General features: G+C 35.4%; 1 protein-coding gene and 1 pseudogene across 6 annotated transcripts in view; one reads left to right on the top strand and one right to left on the bottom strand.

Annotated features, from left to right (window-relative positions):
• The window catches only part of LOC149542861 (eukaryotic initiation factor 3 gamma subunit family protein), a 236,684-nt gene that overhangs the window by 85,117 nt on the left and 130,948 nt on the right, over window positions 1-20,619 (top strand). The window lies entirely within an intron of this gene.
• LOC149542862 (uncharacterized) lies at window positions 10,943-18,956 on the bottom strand (annotated as a pseudogene).

Here is a 20,619-nt window from a genome sequence, read left to right as displayed (position 1 = left end):
ATCACTTAAGTGACTATAGAGCACTTTATGTTATATTTTAATGTTGAGTTGCTTTTTAAATTTTTCACTTAAGTGACTTTATTAACTATATAGTTTGATTTATTTTTAAGTTGCTTTATGTTTTAATTCAAAACATCTAAGTTAATATTACTTTTTGAATGATATTTGCTCATGATATATTAAACTATATAGTGTAAATATTATTTTTGACCCAATTAAGTGATATTTCCTCAAAAATCAATTAAACATGTGCTTAATTGATCACTTAAGTTGTGCAAATGCAACTTTCAAATACATTTACATATTTACATGCAAAGGGTCTCCAAGAGTGCGATTTGCACTAGAAATACATGTAATGGACTTCCCAGAGTCCACTTTGCATGAAAAACCTCGCTTACATGTAATTCACTTTACATGCAATTGCATCCCGAGAGTGCGATTTGCACTAGAAAGTCATTTTTATGTACTTGGATAAATAAAAGCTAAGTTTTAAAAATATTTAATGGTCCTCCAAGAGTGTGACGTGCATGGAAATGACCATTTACATGTTAAAGTGAAATATGTAATGAGGCTCCAAGAGTGTGATTTGCATTGTTTGCTCATGTTGCAAGTTTTAAAATATGCAATGAGGGTCCAAGATTTCGATTTGTATTGTTTTACACTTATATGCATTTTAAAACATGCGATGAGGCATTGAGAGTGCGATTTGCCTCCTACTTCCATATACATGCATTTTAAAATATGCAAACTCTCCTCGAGAGTGTGATTTGCTTGTTACCACTATATACATGCATTTTAAAATGTGCAAACTCTCCTTGAGAGTGCGATTTGCATTTCCCGCCATCATATGAATACATTTTAAACATGTAAATGCATCCATAGACCCCAATTTTGCATTCTAACACATGCAAATGCATTTGAGGAACACATTTTTGCATTCCTAAGTCAAAAACACTTCAAAGTTCAAACATATCCATTTTTTGGCCACGTTTTGCAAAAAATGCTAAAAAGTCTGGATTTTTAACCATGTTTTTGCATTGGAAATGCACGTTTCTGCATTTTAATGTATGCAAACACATTTAAGGAACATGTTTTTGCATTTCTAAGGCAAAAATGTGTTGTGTTTTGGCAAAAATAGGGCTTTTTAAAATAAAAAACGACCCAGAAATCTTCATTTTTAGCTCACGTTTTTGCATTTGGAGGCCATAAAAATGCATTTCCAGCTCAAACAAACCAACAGCAAGGGCACATTTTTGCATTTGGGAGCTTGTTTTGGCATTTAAAAATCATGTTTTTGCCTTATTTCTTCAAAAATGATCAATGTCTTTGCATCAAAAAGGCATGTTTTTATTAAAATCACCTCATGAACACATTCCATGCAAAAGCATTTTGCATTTTGAAGGTTTTGTGGCTTGTATTTTGCCCTTTACATGCAAAAACGACCAAGTGTTTGAGCATATCGTTTTGCATTTGCAAGTTTTGAAAAGGTCAAGGGAGTTGTTGGAAATTCGAAATTGGAGGAGAAACATTCTTTGAACCCTATCCATCCTTCACATTTTGCTCTTTGATCACTAAGTAAGTTGAATTTTTCAAATCCCTTGCTATTTCATTGCATATTTTCCTTCATCCTTGTACATTTGTCCAAAGATGCGCCATGTAAACTACAAATTTTCTTTTAATTAGATGAGAACTTCCATTTTTGAGTGTTTGGAATTTTCCCAAATTCCAAATTCGAATTTGCATAAGAGAGCAACTTGTTTCTTTGACATGTTCAAGTCAAAGGCCAGAGGTATTAGTTTGTTTTGTGTTTGGTTTCGTTGGTTGTTTGCTTGCTGTTTTGTTTTCCTTCTTTTGAAGAAGTTGCAAGTTCTTTCTCAAGAATGTGAGATCATTTCACTTCATTACACTTTTTCATCTTTTCATGCAAGTGCATCACTTCACTCTATATTCATTATCACATGTCAAAGCACTTTGAATCACATTCTCCATCCATGTTTACATGTAATCTCATCTTTCATTCCCACTCACATGCATTTCCATCCTCCAAACCTAATTGCATGTTCACTTTAAAACAACTATTACATGTAAATCACTTTACATGTAATTACATCCGAAGAATCCAAATTTGGTAGAAGGTCACTCTTTAAACACCAAAGTCACCATTTGCACATATCCATATGCATTCCAACTTACATTCTTGGCCATACCCACAAAAACCCATCTTTGCCTACATGCAATCCACCCTTGAGAGTCTGATTTCGACCCTTTTCGCCCAAATACACCATCTTTCTTGTTCATTGCCAGCCATCATATGTGTTTCTAATCCATACTTCGAACACTCATCCCTCATGGAGTCATCATTGTAACTCAAACTCCAAAAATTTCATGGATCCAATTTCATTGGAAGATGTTTTCATCTTCATGTTACAACGCACTTTTCAAGATATGTCAAAACTTCTTCAAAGAATAAAGACATCCAGTAAAGGAGGCATGCTTCGAATCTCAAGATGCAATAATTCATTTGGTCTTCATTTTCTCAATGGCTGTTCGAAAACCTGAGTTCGTGTGGGAATGCGGCAAACACTTTACTTCAAAAAAAACAAAAACAAAAAGAATGAGTTAAAGGTACTAATGGAAAGTTGTTCTGAGTTTACAGGCGAACACCATCAAGAAGGTTTTCAAAGAGTTAGATACTCCAAAATGCGCCAATCTAAAAAGGAGAATTCACGACAATTCGAACGAGAAAATGATTGATCATATCAAGTTTTCAAATGATAGAAACTCATCAGAGAGGATGTAGTGGTGCAAAATACAAGAATCCCCGATCCCGCAAGCATTGCCAAGTACAAGGCTCTTCTGGACAAGACCTAGGATTGTTTCAACTCTCTTCCATCTTCCTTCTTTAGTTTTCATGTTTGTAGTTGGAAAGAATGAATTGCATGGAAATATGTAATTACATGTAATTCAATTGCATATTCTTATGACATGTAATCCAATAACTTCTCTCACCTAGTTTGACCGGGTCATTGTTGGTTGATTTGCTCTCACTTTTTCCTCCACTTTTTTCTCAACTCCTTTGTCTATATATAAAGGAGCGCCTTCTAAAAACCATCTTTTGTTGTATGCAAGAAAGCTCTGCCAAACTTGTGCAAGCATAACTTTGATTTTGTAGTATGAATTTGGGAGAAAAGTGAAGAAAAGAAGCAATTGGATTTGAAGCTTTGACCGAAAGCAATTGTGATAGAGAAAATTAGAAGCTTTGACTGTGGTTTGTGCCTATTATCTTTAATTCATGTTATTATTATGGGTTCAATAATAGAGCACAGTGACTTAAGAAGTAATTATCTTCGAAGCTTTGACTGGGAGTGGTTGTTGTAATACATAGATTAGAAGCTTTGACTGTAGCTTGTGTTACCATCTCAAATTCACGAAAAATAGTTAGAATTTCCCTACTTTTGAAAGTCTTTGTGCCCCAATGGTAGAGGTTTTTCTTATAGAATAGATTAAAACTAAAATAAGTTATAGAATAGAGATCATCTACGTCTGGATGTCTTTGTGTCCCAAGGGTAGCGGTATTTCTTATAAATTAGATAGAAAGGACTTAAAGCCAAACGGATACACTTCCAATCAGCTTTTGAGTTGGTGTTGGTTTATCAGTATCACCGTTTCTAGCTATTAGATAGAAGTGTAGTTAGAGATTTCATCTTGCCCATTACTCGCTATGCGGGTAAGTGGATTCTTTCCTGAAAATAAAAGGAAAGAATATTGGTAACACCTTTTACAAAATCTCTCAATTTCTTGCTTATCTTGAGTTGATCCAAGGAACGGTGAGAAGGGGAAGACTTTTCTTTAAGGTAGGAGAGACTTTATCTCATACGCTGTGGCTGGTCATCTTATTTTGCGACTCGATTTTAACAAAACTGTTAGTTGCAAAATATCCACCCAACAAGACCATATTGTAAAAATTGAAACCCAGATTCAGGAGCAAACAATATTTTTTTAGTTTGATGCTAAAAATACAGAAAAGAACCTGAATAATGCATCAGACAAATCAAGAATGATTTTAGAAATCATACAAGTTTGTTTTGATCTCAGTAGCATTACTTGGAATCATGATTGATGCAACAATGCTACACCTTTGCAAATCACAAGGGTAAACTTGATGCAATCATTTGGGGCAATTGGGAAACTAGAAGTTGCCAAAAATATCATTGAAGGGGAGAATTTTTTATAATAAAAAATTATGGATCAAATAAAGAAAGAAAAACAATTGTTTTTCCATTCAACACATCACAAAATGATTTTTGTTAAAACTGTAACTTTGATAATCATGCTGATTTGATTGTACAGATTATATAGATCTTATCTAGCATTAAATATATATATCTTCCTTCTTAGGCATTATTGGCGTCTCTTTGGGGATAGTGATTATTAAGGATAAAACTTAACTAAGTTAGTTAATGTCTTTACAAATCATATTCTCCATTGATCGCCGATTATGGGAATACTATTAAGGGCTGACCTAGATAGGGCCATGTCCCTTCAAGGGACATGCCCTTTGGTTGTCATATATATATAAGGTATAATTGTAGATAAAGGACACACAAAGAAATATAGTCTGCTCCTTTAAGCAATTCTACCTTATACAAATACTTGCAGAGACAAAAACATTTCAGAATAGTATTTGTATTATTGACATTACTTCATATAAGTCTGAATCACAAAGATCATCTTCAGCAAGCATCATAGAAGTTATTATCTCAGTCTGATCATATAGTATTTGATGAAATTTTACATGGTATCAGAGTTCTTGTAGCTGAACCTAGGCTCTACAAATTGACAATTAGACTTTGAATATCTAGCAATTTCCTTCTATCTGCAATGGCAAGCACAATCAGTCCGGAGGGCAGGTTTGATGGGAAAGAACATTTTGTTGCTTGAAAATTCAGAATCATGAAGGTTCTTGAAGACAATGATGTGAAACAGTTCATTAACTCAACATCCAAGCAACTTCTTGTTGAACCTAATAGAACTATCTGGAGTAAAGGAAATAGAAAAACCATGCAGATCATATTAGACGGAGTGAAAAATGAAATAGTACCTATACTAATGAAACATCAAATAACATTTGATATGATGAATGTATTATTAAATGCATATGAGGTTAACAATGCAACTAGAACCCTTGCACTAAAAAGGAAACTAAATCATGTACAGATAAAAAAGGGAGAATCTATGAATTTGTACTTCCTAAGGGTTGCTAGTGTAAGAGATGATCTTGCAAGTATAGGGACCATAATTTAAGACAAGGAACTAACACTTATGGCTATAGATGGGTTACCAGATTCATGGGAAACATTCGCACAAGGAGTAAGTGCTAGAGACAATCTTCTTGACTTCAATAGACTTAAGGGAGATTGCCTTCAAGAGGAATCTAGAAAACTTAAGAAAAGAGGAAAGTTGAAAACTAAAGATGAAGAACTTCATGTTTTCAACACAAATTCTTATAAAGGTAAGAAGAAGCACTTCAAGAAGAAGAAGGGTAATGAAAAGAATGACAAACCTAAGAAAGATCTATCCAAAATAAAATGCTTCAAATGCGTCAAATGTGGATACTACAGATCTAATTGCCCTGAGAATACAAAGCAGCAAGTAAACTGTACAAACATTACTAGTAAAGAAGATAACTATGATCCTGCGAATTGTGTATTGTATTCTACACTATCAAATGAAGTATCTAGCAAAGCATGGGTGATTGATAGTGGATCATCTCGACACATTATAGGATACAAAGAAGCATTAGACTCTATATCAGAAGAAGTTCATGGCGAAGTTACCATTGGTGATAATTCAACTCATTCCATCAAAGGAATTGGGAATTGCACCTTGAAACTGAAGTTGGGTGGTGCTCTACAACTCAAAGGAGTACTCTATGTACCAGGAATAAAAAAGAATCTAATCTCGGTTACAACACTTGAAGATGATGGACATAATGTTGCATTCATGGATGGTAAAGTAATGACATGGCCTAAGAACTCCTCATTTAAGAAAGCAAAGTTGATTGGTTGAAGAAAGGGATACTTGTATGAGCTAAATAAAAAACCTTTTCAACCTATTCAAGCCTTTATTCATGAGGCTGCTGATGTAAATGCAATATGGCACAAAAGGTTAGAACATCTAAATTTCAAAACCTTATTGACTATGGAGAAGATGGTTACTGGTTTACCTAAGCTGAATAAAGATCACTCAAGCATTTGCAAAGGATGCGCTCTAGGTAAGAACACCAAAAGTGCATTTCATGATAGCACTAGGAATACTAACAATGTTTTGGAATTAATCCACTCAGATTTATGTGGACCTATGTCTGTTCCTTCTCTTGGAGGATCCTGGTACTATATACTTTTTATAGATGACTTCTCTAGGAAAACTTGGATTTACTTCTTAAAATGTAAAGAATCAAAAGAAATCCTTAAGAGATTTAAAGAATTCAAAACCTTAACTGAAAACTTATCAGGACACAAAATTAAAACTCTTAGGACTAATAATAGAGGGGAATATATCTTAGATTTGTTTAAAGAGTTTTGTAAAGAAACAAGAATTAGAGGGAGTATATCGTTCTTTATAATTCATAACAAAATGGGGTAGCAAAAAGGAAGAATAGAACAATTATAGAAGTTGCAAGCGCTATGATATTTGATCAAAATTTAGAATATTATCTTTGGGTAGAAGCCTCTTGTACTGTTGTCTATATTGAAAAGAGAAGTCCTCACTCCTACTTTAGAGTTAAAACTCTTGAAGAAGTCTTTACTAAGGCTAAACCTAATATAAGTCATCTTAGGATTTTTGGGTGCCTAGTATATATACATGTTTCAAAAGACAAGAGAACTAAGTTAGAACCCTTTGGGAGGAAAGGCATTTTTATTGAGTATAGTGAAACATCTAAAGCATATAGGATTTTCGTACTTGGTCAGAAAAATATTGAACTTAGTAGGGATGTAATATTTGAAGAAGATTTAGCATTCAAAAGGGCCCTAAGTTCTGGAGATCTCTCTCCCTTACCTAGTTCTGAAGAAAATACTGAATTTAAGTGTCAAAGGCAAAACGTTGAAGAAATTGAAGATGAAATTCAAAATCTCAATCTTGAAGAAACTCAAAATTCAAAGAAAAGACCACTTTGGGCCATTAAGATATTAGAGGAAGAACAAAACTTTGCTGCACCATTTGGAACGTTCAGAGAAAGCAAAAGACCCAAAAGATTTTCTAGTAATGCAACAAACATGAGTGATTTGTCTAAATCATAACCAACCAATGTTTCAGATGCTATTAAACATACAGCTTGGAAGGATGCCATGACGAAAGTGTACCAATCCATTATGAAGAATGATGTTTGGCAAATTGTTCCAAGACCTGAAGGAAAATCCGTTGTTTCTTCTAAATGGATATTTAAAACAAGCATGCTGCTGACGGTAGCATTAAAAGATATAAAGCCAGATTCGTAGCCAAGGGAATCTCTCAGAAAGAGGGGATTGATTATGAAGAAACCTTTGCTCCTGTTGCCAGATACACTTCTGTAAGAGTAGTCCTTGCTATTGCAACATCTAAGGGATGGAAAGTACATCAAATGAATGTAAAAACAACATTTTTGAATGGAAAGATTACAAAAGAGGTATATTTGGAGCAACTTGAAGGATTTGAAACTCATAACCCTAAAAGTTTTGTTTGTAGGCTCAAGAAAGCTCTCTATGGGCTTAAACAGGCTCCAAGGGCTTGGTATGAAAGACTTGATAAGTATCTCACCGGCTTAGGATTTTCCAAGAATGAAGCTGATCCAAATCTATATTATAAAAAGGATAAAGATGATATGGTAATTTTGATACTGTATGTTGATGATTTACTAATAACAAGTGATGATCATCTCATAGATCAATGCAAGAAAGATCTAATCGGAGAATTTGAGATGAAAGATTTAGGACTCCTTCATTACTTCCTAGGATTGGAAGTATGGCAGAATTCTGACCACATCATACTTAATCAAGGATAGTATACGTTAGACATCTTGAAGAGATTTGGAATGTGGAATTGCAAGCCTATGTCTTCTCCCATGGAGACTAATATACATAAATTTAACAAAGCAATAGTAGAATCTCTTTCCATAGATTTTACTCTTTACAGACAGATGATTGTGTCGCTTATGTACTTGGTAAATACAAGACTTGATATTTGCTATGCTGTTAATGCCTTAAGTCAGTTTATGTGTGAGCCAAAGGAGATTCACCTAGTTGCAGTCAAACTCATCATGAGATACTTACAAGGCACTCTTAATCGTGGGCTCAAGTATGAGAAAGTTGAATTGGACCTTCATGGGTACATAGACTCAGATTGGGCTGGAAGCGTTATTGATAGGAAAAACACTTCAGGATGTTGTTTTAGTGTAGGCTCAAGGATGATATCATGGATACGAAAAAAACAATCATCAGTAGCACAAAGTTCCACATAAGCCGAATACATTGCAATAGCAATAGCCTCTTGGGAGGCAGTTTGGCTTAGAAAGTTACTTGTGGGACTATTTGGTCAAGCCGTGAATCCTACAATTATTCATTGTGATAATTAGAGTTCCATCAAGCTTTTTGTGAATCTAGTTTTTCATGACAGGTCCAAGCATATTGAAATTTCTTACCATCATGTAAGAGATATGGTAGATAGGAATACTATAAAATTAAAATACATTTGCATTACAAATTAGACAACATATATTCTTACGAAACCTCTCTCTCTCGTGAAGATAGATCACTTTAGGAAAAGACTTGGTATGGTTGAACTGTAATACATTTGTATTCTTTAAATTATTATTAAAATAATTTTTATTGTCAGGCTATTGACTGTTATGGGCTCCACCATTTTTATTCATTATCTAAGAGGTGACGATCTTTGAGATAATGAGCACTTGTATAAATGACATTATGAGAGATGACGATCTCTTAGATAATGTGCTGAACAGTAGAGATCTACTGTCACATCTAGATGAGTTCAAGAACACATTGTGATGTAGACATTGTTATGCCTATGAGTCACAAATAGGATAAAGGAAGAATTTTATTATTCTCCAGAGTTTATTCTATGTTCTGGTAGATCTTAACTTAGGATTATATTGTGATATAGGATTGCCAGTATCTATGAGTCACAACTCGGATAAATGAAGAATTTAATTATTCTTCGGATTTTATCCTGTGTGTTGCATTCCATGCAATACTGTCATCGCTAGTATAAGTGATAAGTCATATCACAAGATGGTAAAATGACTTACTATCATGTGTTCTATGATATCACATGCTTAGAAGATTCAGATAGATATAGGGTATTAATCTATGCTTATTCCTCTTAATTGATGTTGCTAGATATGTTATCTCTCAATATGATTATCAAGTTAAGAGGGAGTGTTAAAACTATAACTTCGATTATCATGCTGATCTGATTGTAGATATCACACAGATCTTATCTAGCATTAAATATGCATATCTTCCTTCTTAGGCATTTTCGGCGTCTCTTTGGGGATAGTGGTTATTAAGGATAAAACTTAACTAAGTTAATGTCTTTACAAATCATATTCTCCATTGGGTGCTGATTATGGGAGTACTATTAAGGGCTGACCTAGATAGGGTCATGCCCTTTGGTTGTCATATGTAGAATTGTAGATAAAGGACTCACAAAGAAATATAGTTTGCTCCTTTAAGCAATTCTGCCTTATACGAATACTTGCAGAGACAAAAACATTTCAGAATAATATTTATATTATTGACATTACTTCATACAAGTCTGAATCACAAAGATCATCTTCAGCAAACATCATAGAAGTTATTATCTCATTCTGATCACACAGAATTTGTAGAAACTTTACAATTTTAATAGTCTTCTTTTTAATAGTAGTGTGGAGGTCGAGAGCTAAATTAAGGACATCTAGGCTATAGGGATCATGGGTTCTATTGTTTTCATAATTTTTTCACTTTTAATGAAGCTATCGAATGAAAATATTGTTTTCTAAAATTTTTGACAATTTCATGGGTAAAAGTTTCTTTTTGACTTTTTCAAATGTTTTTCCTTTTTGGTTTTTAAATGGATGCTGATTATAATTTGTTTCTATTGAAACAAATATCACTAAATAAATAGTTTTCAAAACATGATGCAAAGGAAAAAAGAAGAAGATAAAAAACATTTGTGAGTGTGCATGAATCTACCATTCTACTTGGCAATGGTGATCCTGCAACAACTAGCTCTAGTTTTTTTTTTTGTCAATTTTTTCTAAAGAATTTGTAATATACACCCACAAATGTGGTTTTTTGCCAAATCTGTTTTTTTCTCAAATTTTTTGTGTTTGACGAGTGTTTGGTGTTTTTGGAACAATAGGGTGCAATGCTTGGAAAACAATAACCAAATACTAAAACAGCTAACTTCTAAATTAGCTGCCAAGTGCTGAGTAAAATCTGATTTATTCAAATTTGAAAATAAACAATACATTTTTGACTGTTAGATTTTCTGCTGTACAAATCTGATTTCTTGGAAACTGCACAATGGATTATATGGAGTCTAAGCCTTGTGATTTGTGCCACAGATGTTATCTTTCAAAACTAATTTATATGCTAGCTACAGCTGCTACCAATTGCTGTTCTGATCTGGGAGATGAGAAAGCTCAGTCCTAGGTTGTATGGCTGGAGGTAATTGGGGTATTCCTTGCTGCTAATGTGTGATATTTATCCTGGCAGACTGTAACCATGAATTGTCCGAAATTAAGAAAGCCAGTAGTCCGATTTTTGCCTTTTTCTTGTTTAACATCCGCTGCTGGGTGGAACTGGGTGAAACCTGGTACTGTAGGACAGGTGTTTGACAAATGATAAATCGACCCTCCACACACACCGATTTGGAACTCTAGTTAATAATTTCGACCTTGTCAAACCTGATCTGACACCTCAAGCCGAGATGAAACCAATATTGATTTGTTTTCTATCCTGTCACCTGGATACCCGGGACTACGCCCAACTCTAAGTTCTTCCAAGAGATTTTGTTCCTAGATGCCAAATAGCTGTTCCAACCCTCAGAGTCTGAACCCCCATTGCTGATGAAGAAAATGATAACCTGGATGATTGCAAAATGGCTTCCAAAGTGTCTTTTATTTTCAAAATTTAGGAACCCGTGCTAAAATAGGAATTGCAACCAGTATCTTGGCTGATGCCGAAGGTCTCTTGATGTGTCACGATCAACTCCCAGTCAATCCCTAAAAATAGCGATTCCTGCTAAAATCTAAGAAACTGTCCCAGACTATCTTAACTGACTCACAAAGCCCCTTTGTGGCTCCATAAGCCACTGCATGGACCTGCTATGCAATTTGGTGGCATATGTGAACCGGATAATAAGCCTACCACCATTGGTAACCAAATTGCCCTAGGAGGGGACATTACAGTCTGCCCTTGCTGAAATTGCTTGTCCTTCAACAACCTCAACCCCGTTGCTGCAAAATGTGCTCACTCTCATGTATAGCATCCTCTACCCATAGTTCCTTCCACTTCACTAAATATTCCCTAATAACTTGTAACGTCCCCATTTTCGTCAGTTCAAGAGTTTCATGGATTAGCCTATTAATGTGATCCTCTAGGCTAATTGTTGTGGATAGAGGGTCTTCTAAGGTAGTGGCTTGACTTGGGAGGGTCTTATCTTCTCCACAATTCGGTAAGCTTCGGGTTGGTCTTCATTTGGCTCAGATTGGACTTTATTTGGGCTTAGTTTTGTGTACTTACTATTTGTGGTAAGTTGGTGTTGATCGAGATGGACCCTTTCCATTTTTGGAAAGTGCATTTGGTCACATGGAGAAATAATAGATATGACTCCTATTTTAGACGACATATTTAAATGATGAGTATTTTGGGAGTTATTATATTTTTAGTGTCCAAATTATTATTAAATAATTAAATGGCTTATTATAAAGTTATAATTTAACTTTATAATTTTACTTAAGTTGAAGTTTGAGTTATCAGTGGAAAGTGCCATTTATTAATTAGTTAAGCCAAGTCAAGTTAGAGAATCTAATGGAAGCTTCTAATTAATGTTGTGTGGTGAAGCTTCTTGAGTGAAGTTACATTTTGGCAACAAAAAGGCATCTGGAGGTTATAAATAGAAGCCCATTTGTTGAGAAAAGCATGTTTGAATATTTATTTTCTTTTGTTGCCTTGGTGGCTTTTTGTGAGTTCTGATTTTTGTACCTCTGAAGTATAAGGGTCTAAATTCTGAGTTGTTCCATTGGATCTATAGTTGAAGTATTGTAGATTCAAATCTGAGATTTTGTTCTAAGTTGGCTTTGGCAATTGTGCTGAGGTATACAACTGGCTATTTCTCCTACTGTTTTACTATAGCTAAGGAGAGTTCTGTGTTGAAGAATTTCATTGGCATTGAGAAAAATTATTAAATTTGTACCTGCATTTTTTGTTCGAAGGGATTGGCTGTTTATTCAAGTCTACATGCAGCATTTGGTTAGATGAGTTTCAGATTTGCAGAATTGGGAGGCTGCAATTCATTTGGTTGTGCTAAAATTAGAATTTGAAGAGATTGCATCCATCTTGGGATTACATTCCAAGTTGCGTTTGATGAGGAAGCTGTTATGTGCATCTATCCATCTCTAGTTTATTTGCTTGAGTTTCGAGTTCACTTGCCAAGTGTTTGACGAATTGTCAAACATCTGAATAATTGATGTATTTTGAAGTTATAACCAGCTAGGATTATTACATAACTCTCCTCGATTTCCTCACCTGGGTGTCAGAAATAGCCTCAAGGACCAATTTCTCATCAAGGGGTGGCAATGTTGTAGAAGGTATGACATTATACCCTATCACCTTGTTGGGGTGAGACACATGGAAGATGTTATGTACTTGGTTGTTAGCTGGCAGCTCAAACTCGTAAGACACCTCATTAATAGGCCAGATGATCCTGGCTGGTCCAAAATAGCATGGCTTAAGTTTTTTGGCCCCACTCTTCTTGAGAGTGGATTGTCTGTCAGGATGCAACATAAGATATGCTAGATCACCCATCTCAAATGAACATTGGGCCCTACATTGATTGACATACTTTTTGTTGATTCTAAGCTTGTTGGATATTCTCCTTCGAGGCCGTAATGAATCCTAGTTGTCATGTAAGAGGTCCTTGGTACTAGGCCCTACAGTCACAAAAAAGAAAACCCAAAGAGTTGGGTGCATCTTACCCGTACAATGTTATAAAAGGACTCATTTGGGTGGACATGTGGTAGGTTGTGTTAGAGCAATAGTTATACAGATATAACCACCTAACCCATGCCTTTTGCTGCCCTGATATCCAATTATTAACCATCTCTATTTGACTATCCATTTGGGGGTGTCTTTATTTGACTATCCATTTGGGGGTGGTAACTAGTACTTGGGGTGAGCTCGGTACTAATGTGCCTAAACATCTCCTACCTTAAATGACTCATGAACCTTTTGTCGCTATCATTGACAATGCTCCACACGACCCATGAATTTTGGATACCTTTCGAAAGAACAAATTTGCCACCTATATGACTGCATCTGTAATGGTTATTGGGAAGAAGTGTGCAAATTTAGTAAGACTGTCTACCACAACGTAGATGTAATCCTTGCTTTGGGCTTAGGGCAAGCCCATGATAAAGTCCATCAAGATACATTCCAACTTCCTGCTTATAATTGGTGGGGGCTGCAATAAACCTGTAGGAAAAGAGTGCTCTTGTTTATCCTATCGGCAGGTAGGCACTCACGTAAATATCCAAGGACCTTTGACTTAAGCTCCTTCCGCGTGAATCCCTTTCATATCTACTAGTTTGTCTTAAAGTACCCTGGATGTCTGACCATAGGTGCATCATGAAAACACACAATATCTGTCTCTTCATCTCTGATCCCTATATTAAGAAGATGAACTCATAGTAAATGATGAGAATATTTATAACTCTATATCTATTAATGTACACTGCCCCATTAGTAATGCCAGGACTCCATGTGTCCTTAACATATATGGCAGAAATCAAACTTGACCAATCATCAACAATTTCTTTAGTAGAACACAAGTGGGGTCTTCTCGATAAGGCATCAACTATAATGCCCCCCGTTAGGGACATTAGGAATTTTGAAGTTAAACTCATAAAATATTAAATTTGACTTATGAAAGTTTGAAGCAAGTTTATAAAATGGGTCAATTTAATATTATAAAGGGGGCTATAAGGTGACAAAGAAGAAGAAGATGAAAGACAGAGAAGTGGAAACTGAAGAGTCACAGTGTGATGCATTAAAAGGAGGAAGGGAGATTCATTTTAGATAGGCTTGGATTTGAGACTTATTTTTTGGTTTCTCTTTGGAGAACTTTGGGAAGTTACTAGCTTTCTCTTAATGAGGATCTTGATGATGAAAACTTTCTGGCTCTTCTTGGGTGGCTTGGATGTTGCCCCAATTCATCTTGTGGTGTATTCATATCAGATTTCACACTTGGGATTACATGTGCATTTTATTGTTATTTCCAATTTGACTGTATTTTCTGTATTTAAGATTGGACTTGATATCTGGTTATTGTATTGCTGATGAATACTGCAATAACATATTCTGAGACATTTTAATGAGAATTTATTGGTTATCTTGGTGGTTTACATTACATCATTTATCTATTTATGTTCTGAAAATTATATGAGAAAAAGTTTGTGATAATATCCTACTGGGATATTACTCTGGTATTCGACTCCCTTATGGTTGAAGGTATATTGGATGTGAATGACTATGAATTTTATTTGCTATAGAAAGGAAATTTGTATTATTAATGTTCGGGTCATTTTAGGTGCTGTGTCGATTTGGGTTTTTGTGATAATATATTGTTGGAGGATTCCTTATCAAATGTTTGCCGTGAAAGTCTCTAGTATACCTTATTTCTGCAGGCCATAGTTTGTATCAAAAATTTATGCCGAAGGAAGTCATACAATTCTAGTAAATCATCAGGCCTTCACCTTTTTTTAATCGCCACAAACATCTTTGGTTTTTTCAGGTAGCTGAATCTGAGTAACCAAACAAGCATTTTAATACTCTATTTCAGCTATACATTGGTCTCGTGGTTGCATTTGGGCGAAGATGTCAATCCTTCAGGCATACGATATTTGGTGTTGAGAATAGTTTTTTTGAAAAATTAATGAAGGGGTATAATCAATTTGCAGAATCGCTTCAAAGACGAGTAAGTATATGTAGGTTGTAACGCTTTCTTTTTGGGCAAACACCTTCATTAGCCATTTCATAGGAGTTCGAGGCAGTAATTAGATGATTTTTCCGTTTCAATAACCAAAACGAAAATCTTTCTAGAACCAGAATTTTTCTTTGAAAAATATTATAAACTTGTTTGGGGGAAAATACCATGTCTAGTGTTACATATCGACAGTTTATTTAGTGGTGATTGCCTTTGTTGTGCAGCAATAATAACTTGATTGAAGACCTAGCTCCTGAATGACAGTTGGTAAAAGTAATTGTAACGAAAGAAGATTGAAGAGTACGCTCGTGAATTGACAGAAGGCCTTGAAGTCAATATGATTGACGTGGAGTTATTTGTAGAGAGGCGTTACTTTGTTCACGAGAATATTGGCGGGAACTCTAATCTCTTGTGTATTGAAATAATATTATATTTGAGTGATGGGGAGTTACTTTAAAAGACTTTGTACATGTACCAAGTAACAACTCTTGGCAGAAAACCTTTTGGTTCAAAGGGAAACAACAACATTTCATGCTGATCACGTAGACGACAGCTCGAAGGCAAGATCACTTGTTAAAGCAAAGAATGACAAGGAAAGAACCTTTTGGTTCAAAGGGAAACAACACCGTTTCATGCTGACCATGTGGACGACAGTTTGAAGGCAAAATCACTTGTTAAAGCAAAGAACGACAAGGAAGAATTCATTTATATATTGTGTCTACCATGTGCGTTACTTGACAAGAGAAGAGAATCGAACCAAAGCATACAATAAATTATGTGGCTATTCATGCAACTCACGGGAAGGTAGAGTTTTGTGTCAGAAAAATTCATATGCGTACTAAGAATTTACAAGAGGCACGAGCATATTGGTAGTTTGCTACTCCAAGTATGAAGAAAACCACTAGGCTCAATATGTGACTTAGAAATTTAGAATCATCACGTACCTATGTGCGGGAGCTCAACCAAGCTTTACACTGTCGGATTTATAACTAAGTTGCACTCATTCGATCAATAAGAGGAGAAACTGAAGACATGTATATTGAAGGGAAAAGTAATTATAATTGCACCAAATATTTTCAAAGGAGTTTGAGCGTTTATTGTTTGAGCGCTCCTTGGTGGAAAATGTTGCAATCGATTGGTTTGGAGCCAAACAAATTAGTAAGGAAGACTGTGCGTAGTTTTCTCAGAAGAATTCAGAGACTGAGCTTAAGATAGTTATCGGGCTAAGAGGGTAGGGCATGGAATTGTGGCAGGTCAATCAATACTCTCTAGTCAAGCTTGAGATTTTTTTTCTGAAGTGTGCCATTAGCTTGAAGATAGCTTCTACAAATTTCCCATATTGACATCTTCTGTTTACTTTTATGATCGTGGTGGAGTGTTAGTAAATGAACGAATATACAATGAAATTCTTATAGTTGGTAGTTGTGTTGGTAACCAAAACCATAGATTGGAAATCCAAGAGCTTGCCAATTCTCCAATAGGATTCCACAGTCAGTTCTGGCCAACGAATGAGAATCACCTTGATTCCCTACACTTTAGGCTTCACTACACCTAGGTGGGTAAACCTTCACCTCAAATCCTGACTGCTTGGTTCAAGGCTTTTCTATAGCAAATTTAACTTTGTGAGTTCTCCGGTTGGCAAGTCATCGAACTCGATCAAAATAAAATTGAATGAATGCTTTGTGTTTGAACGTTTTGTATATGGTTCTTAATGATTGGTTTGATGCTTGTAAGAGCGAAGATATAGTTTTTATAACTTCAAATATAAACCCAATAATAATACTTCAATGATTCAAAAGACTAGTGCCTTTGCTTATTCGGGCAACGGAGTCAAGTACAATGAAGATTTTCAGGTACAACTTTATAAGGTTCTATGCACTTGTACTGTCAACAACTTAATAATCAAGATTATATATGCAATCTACGTTACGGAAGTAAGTGGGTTCCCTTGTTACTACATTCACTACTCCTCCTTTCAGGTGTTAGTTCTATCTGTCAATGAGTCATTGCATATTTGTTTTGGAATTCTTCTTTCATGGTATTGGTCCCTGCTGTACCTAGTGATATGCTCAATTCCTTCACGTGTCTTCCTCCACAGGTGGTGATGTGGCAAAGTCAAATTCAGTCTGCCTCCATTGACACCTGCTCTGTTTAAACATTGTTGTACAATTGCTAGTAGGCAGGTGACGTGGATTTATTCTTTTCAATTTCCTTAAGTCTTTCGATCATATGTGACGACATCACTATCTCTTCCAGCACACAATCATCGTTTTCAATCACCGATTTAATATATTTCAAAGTCTTTGAAAAATCCTTATTAATGGTTTATAAACTTCATCATTTTCCATATAGCTGAGTTCAATATCTTGTTCTCTGTCGATGTACTTAGTCACTGTCGTGAGTTTTCTCTTTCAATGCAAATAATTCTTTATCTATTTTTTAGCACACTTCAGTATCATTGCTTCAATTTGATTTTTATGATGTGCATACTTCTTTTAATCAGGGCACCTTCAACATATATGATCGCTGCCTATGGCTTGGTATCATCTCATATGTATTTTGTGTCTATTTGTCACTCCAAGCTTGATAGTATGATGCAGATGTGAAAATACAGATGCCTGCATATATCATCAGTGCCTTTGTATTTTTGTTTTTTTCTTATTATCTTTCAAAGGCGCTTCACATACCATCCACCTATTTCTGGAATCTCTTTTCATTAATACCAAGTCCAATACTCTGCCATATTAGAAACACTGTTATTTTTGCTAAAATGATACACTCCTCTAATTTCTCAAGAATATGTAGAGGTCACTGCACTTGTAGTACATACATTCATACTAAAAGAATGCTGCCATATACAGAATGCCAACACTACTTCCTGTCCATCTGCATATTTGAACTATCATTGTGTGTATCTTATACTTGTTTTGTTCTTAAGAAGATAGGTGTACATTGCCACTCTCATTTTTAACTGTATCACTAGGACAAATTTAAACTTTTTAATTCACCTCCAAAACACCCCTCAACATATTTCTACCAGCAACACCACTTTTATTTCATTAATTTCAGCACCAAGTTTATTTACATCATATGATCTGATTATAATCATGCCATGTGGGGCAACAAAATCACGCTCAGGAATAGGAATCTTCTCTGTTATGTATACGCATACAAAATCAACATTGTACTTCAGTTGCGCAGATATTGATATTACTGGAGCTCCAACAGAAATGGTATCCTGAATAAATTTTTGAGTTGCCTCATGCTGGTTGTTTGCTGCAGTTTCCTGAATCACATCAACTTTGTTTTGTTGAATAATATGCTGAAGATGCATTATCTGTACACAAGCACATCTCTCACTACTTGCAATCAAAAGTAATTCACTGTCCATAATAGCAGAACCATCTAACACAGTATGCATGAGAATATCATGATCCAGTAATCAATAAATGAACCGTGTCTTAAAAGCTTCATGCGTGCATCTTCAAATCCAGGGACATCACACAAAGGATTGGTTTCCTTTCCACAACCATATGCCTTATGGTGAGTATATTCTTATAAAAAGAAATAACACCAGCATCGGTACCATATGAGTGTTTAACAATAAGATGTGCTTGTTTCAGGATGTCTCATTTTGTACGATTCCATGCTTTTGCTTGAGACAAACAATCTTTAAGATAATCAGAAGGTAAGAGATGAATCTCGAACATTCACAATTGGAGGCCCTAAATTTTGCAAAAATAGGGCTTCATCAGGTTGATAGAGTGATACAGGCTGGGAATTATATTCATTGGGCCTATTGAGTTGTCGTAAATCCTTTCCATTATACTGTGCCGCCCAATGAGGATACCATGAAATATTTGAGTCTGCTATATTTGGGCACATACCCTGAGCAGTCATTTGGAGGTGGAGGTTGTGATTGACTATATATGGGAAGCTACTAAAAACAGAAGGGATTATTGGTTGTATTTCTATTTTTATGCTGGTAGCTGTAACTCAATTTGTCCCTTGTTATTCACTACCAATGGTGTTTTATCAGACTTACAGGCATTAATACTTGAGGAGTTGTATTCAACAGGAGGCCGTAAGGGAAAACCTCTGCCCATTATGTCTGAGAATTTACAGGTATGGAAGTGGAAACAACTAGCAAGTAATAGTCAGCTTTCTGAGTTACCTGCAATTTTAGCCTTCAAAATTCTTGGAATTACACGTAGCCTTTAATTAAGGGAAGACATTAAACAATTTGGGAAAGAAGCTCAACAGCGAAGTTGAAACAAAACTGGGGTGGATCATTCCAACATTAAGTAAATGGTAAATGGTAGAGATATTTGTTGGAGCAGAGCAGTTATTCTTAATGACTGGGAAAAAGTTTTGTGATCAACCTATGCAGAAATTTGAGGATAGCAGACTTAGTTGTTACGTTATATCTTGTGTAAACTCTTGATCAGACTTTACATTCTGCCATAAAACCTCAGTTTTGGGGATCTTCAGGCCTACAAATATTCAGTAATAGTTGGGTTCTTTGCAGTTTAGAATTTCTCTGTGAATGTTACAGAAAGGTTCAGTTTACCAGATAATATTTTAGTCTCGCAGAATGAAGACAATGGAAGATCTGAAAAGTGTTCTTTGTTCAGAACAATTTAATGAAACTTTTGATCATGAGCAGCTTAAGGAATTTGCAAAATGAAAAAGGCAGTAGGAAATAGGGTGTACATCATGGGATGACAGCTAAAGGTCGAGAACTCAGTGAATGATCTTCTACCAGATTTGGAACAGTTGGACCTTAGTTTATTGAAGGTGGATCAGTCTGCTTGGAGACTCCAAAATTGGGCCTTGCAGCCATCAATGATTACCTTAGTCCAAGACATATTAATGGAGCACCGTCATGAGGATGTAAGACTTCTAGTTGCCTCTTGCTTTAGTGAGATTATCAGAATTATTGCTCCTATTACACTCTGCAATGATAGCATCTTGAAGGTGGTCATGCAGTTGATTACGAACAGCTTAGAGGGACTGTATGATGTCAAACATCCTACTTTTAGTAAGAGGGTGAAAATCTTGGAACTTATGGCAAAAACAAGATTTTATATCGCTATGTTGGATCTTGCCAATGAGAAAATGATTCTTCAATTGTTTCAATGTCTTTTGAGAGAATTTAGGAAACATCAGCCAGACAATGTGAGATCTTGCATTAAATCAATCATATCAATAATATTAGATGAGGATGAAGACATATGCAAACTACTATAATCCGATTTGTTGGCTATATGGAGAAGGGAAAATAAATCTCACGCATAGCTTACGAGCTTGTGGAGGAATTGATTGAACATAAGCTTGACAGGTTCAAGGAATATGACTGAAAATGAGCTTAGA

The sequence above is a fragment of the Cupressus sempervirens genome, chromosome 8 (assembly GCF_028749045.1).
Source record: "Cupressus sempervirens isolate cs-2001-9-10 chromosome 8, ASM2874904v1, whole genome shotgun sequence".
NCBI lineage: Eukaryota > Viridiplantae > Streptophyta > Pinopsida > Cupressales > Cupressaceae > Cupressus > Cupressus sempervirens.
This window is presented reverse-complemented; position numbering and strand designations above follow the sequence as displayed.